We start from the raw sequence: 3,680 nt of genomic DNA, 5'->3' as shown, positions 1-3,680 counted from the left end.
AGTAGAAAACAATTTTAATTATAGTAGCATTACAATGTAGCTTAATAATGTAGGAAAAAAAGTCTCCACCGTCTCCCAATTTTTCTTTTACGGAAATTTGCTAGAAATTCTTGTATATTACATGACAAAATCAACTTTATTGGTTTATAATTTACACACAATAAAATGCACATCTTTTACATGCAGAGTTTGATGAATTTTGGCTAATTGATACAGTCATGTAACCACCATAAAAATCAAGTTAGATTATCCCCATTGTTCCCTGGTGTCCCTTCCTAGTCACCTTACCAGGGCACTGAACAACCACTAATCTGTGTTGTCATTATAAATTTTATTTGACTCTTCCAAAGTGTCATATAAATAACATTATACAGAGTACCTTCCAGCACCTGCGGGCTGGAGGGAACGCTGCTCACAGCTCTCTGTCAGCACGTCTTCGTGTGTCCTTACCCGCCTTATCCTGCACCCAGTCGCCCAGAGCAACCTTCCTCCGCGACCCCGCATCTGAGGCATGGCTGCAGGCTAGAGGCTGCCCTCGCGGTTCCCGTCTGGCCCTCGCCCCCCAGCGCCCGCCGCCCGCGGCCTCATTGGGACGATGCTGGAGTCCACTCGCGGAACGGAAAAGCTTCACTGGCCTGAGCAAGAACTTGCTAAGAAGTCTATTCTAAATGCAGAAGAGTCCTTGATCATTGACAGCAAAAGAAGCATGCCACATTTACCTCCTGGAATACTAAAGGACATTTTTCACAACTGGAACCAGTAGTTACAATGTCCTACTACAGAGCAAAGAGGAGAAAGAGCATCATTCACTAAAACAGTCTTCCTCCACCTACTCCAAAAGATGTAGAAAACCCAGCAATCTCGTAGCTCTTCATGTAGTAAAGATCTTCGCAAGATAAAAGCCCCAGTGCCTGTGATGAGCAGTGGTACTTGGTACTGCCTACAGAGGCAGCCTGCTGTTTTTGTCACTAGTTCAGTGTCAAGTCCTGTAAAGTTTACACATGGTATCTCTGTCACAGGAAACAGCGTAGTACTGCCACCTACACCCCAAAATGAAAGAAAGGTCAAGCGACGCCATTTCCCTACTTTTCCAAAGCCAAAGCCGCAGTCTCAGCTGTCTAGAAGTTTTGAAAAAGGAGATGAATTTTCTGGAAGGAAATTTTGTATACTGACTGCTATAAAGCCCACCAACTTGGAGAAAGAAAAAGTGACTCTTAAGTCTGACTTCACCTACAATCCTCAGTTTGAATATGCTAATCCTTCTCTGCTAAGTGTCTTAACCAAGCACAACAAAGCACCTGACCAGTTTCTTAAGCAGGTAAAATGCTACTTCAGTAGTGGTATTTCATTTTATGTAATGAAAACAATTATTTGCCATCTTATAGAAAGCCAAAAAGAGTTGTTTTAAAATATTCCAATTATTTATAGTTAACTCCCATCCAGAACATGTAAATATGTGACAAGAAATCTCCAAGCGAGTGTCACAACTCATATGTAAACTACTTTGCACTAATCAAAATCTACAAAGAATCTATTATATAGACGTTGTGTCAGGAAGCAACTATATTAGGAAAAAGCTTCAGATTCTGGTTCCAAGCTTTCATTTGGGAGTTACAAACTTATGGCCCATTCGTCAGCCCACAGACAAGTGTTTGTGTTTTCTTTTTGATTTTGAATGCCTTAGATGGAGCATGAAGTAACTCTGGTTCTCCCTGTTATATTACATTCTCAGCTTGCTTAGGCCCCTAAAAGCATTTTGGGGTCTAGGCTTGATACTTGCCAAGGAACTTTTTTTTTTTTCAATACGCGGGCCTCTCACTCTTGTGGCCTCTCCCGCTGCAGAGCACAGGTTCCGGACGCACAGGCTCAGCGGCCACGGCTCACGGGCACAGCTGCTCGGCGGCATGTGGGATCTTCCCGGACCAGGGCATGAACCCGTATCCCCTGCATGGGCAGGCGGACTCTCAACAACTGCACCACCAGGGAAGCCCTCTTATTCCTACTTTTAACAAGAATATTAATACTGGGTGACATGTGATACTTATTTTATAATGTTACAATATTAGCCTACAAATCTATCTAATATTGTTAAGGAAAATGGCAGTTGACTTTTATTGTGTTAGTTCAATATCAAGGAGGCTTTATTTTTGATTAATCATATAGTTGTTTATAATCTTCAATTCTGTATTGTCAAGGGAGTTGTAACAGAGCAAAATAATAGTGGATCTGACAGGTTTATGTATCACATTCAGGTAGTGTGTCCAGGGTTAGTATGGGGTCCTCTCAATTCATTAAGACCCATATCTCTTTCATTTTGTTCTACTGTATTCAACTTGTAGATTGTTTTAAATGTTCCATAATGTTTGTCCTTGATCACGTCATTAGGTCTGTATCTATACTATCATCTTTTTCAAATTATTATGTTTCTTCTATTTGTCATTATTTTCCTGGTATCCTCTTGTATTTTAATTCTTCTGATCCATGAACACAGCATATCTTTCCATTTATTGTGTGTCTTCTTCAGTTTCTTTCATCAATGTCATGTAATTTTCAGTGTAAAGATCTTTTACATCCTTGTTTAAATTTATTCCTAAATATTTTATTACTTTTGATATAATTGTAAATGGAATTGTTTTTCTTTGTCTCTTTTTCAGATAGTTCATTGTTAATACATAGAAATACAACTGATTTTTGCATATGGATTTTGTATCCTGCAACTTTACTGAATTCATTAATTAGCTCTAACAATTTTCTGGTGGAGTCTTTAGCATTTTCTATATATAAGATCATATCATCTGCAGAGAAAATTTTACTTCTTCCTTTCCAATTTGGATGCCTTTTATTTCTTTTTCTTGCTTATTTGTTCTGCCTATGGCTTCTAGTACTATATTGAATAAAACTGGTGAGAGCGAGCACCCTTGCCTTGTTCTTGATCTTAGCGGGAAATCTTTCAAACTTTCACCATTGAGTATGATGTCAACTGTGGATTTGTCATATATGGCATTAATTATGTTGAGGTAGGTTCCTTCTATAACCCATTTATTGAGAGCTTTTATCTTGAAGGGATGTTAAATATCAAAAGCTTCTTTCTGCAACTATTGAGATTTTTATTTTTCATTCTGTCAATGTGGTTATCAAATTTATTGATTTGCATGTGTTGAACCATGCTTGCATCCAAGTGTTCTGAACCCCACTTGATCATGGTGTGTGATCCTTTTAATGTACTGTTGAATTCAATTCGCTAGTATATTATTGGAAAATTTTGCATCTATATTCATCAGGGATATTGGGCTGTAGTTTTCTTTTCTTGTAGTGTCCTTATCTTGCTTTGGTATTTAAGTAATAACACTGGCCTCATAAAATGAGTCTGGGAGTGCTCCCTCCACTTCAGTTTTTTAGAAGAGTTTGAGAAGGATTAGCCTTAATTCAGCTTTAAATGTTTGATAGAATTCACCAGTGAAGCCATCTGGTCTTGAACATTTCTGTGTTGGGTTTGAGTCGGTAAGGAAACTGATGCAATCTCCTCACTTGCTTCTGGTCCATTCAGTTTTTCTATTTCTTCATGATTCAGTTTTGGTAGGTTGTATGTTTCTAGAAATCTGTCCACTTCTTCTAGGTTATTCAATTTGCTGGTGTATAATTTTCATGGTTGTCTCACGATGCTTTGTATTTTGGTGATG

At 38.5% G+C, this 3,680-nt stretch overlaps 1 pseudogene; it reads left to right on the top strand.

Annotated features, from left to right (window-relative positions):
• Nucleotides 1-595: 595 nt before the first annotated feature.
• LOC132426340 (putative tyrosine carboxypeptidase MATCAP2 pseudogene) lies at nt 596-1,408 on the top strand (annotated as a pseudogene).
• Nucleotides 1,409-3,680: the final 2,272 nt, after the last annotated feature.

Source organism: Delphinus delphis, chromosome 5 (genome assembly GCF_949987515.2).
Source record: "Delphinus delphis chromosome 5, mDelDel1.2, whole genome shotgun sequence".
NCBI lineage: Eukaryota > Metazoa > Chordata > Mammalia > Artiodactyla > Delphinidae > Delphinus > Delphinus delphis.
Note: the sequence above shows the minus strand (reverse complement) of the source record. Positions and strands in the feature narration are given on the sequence as shown.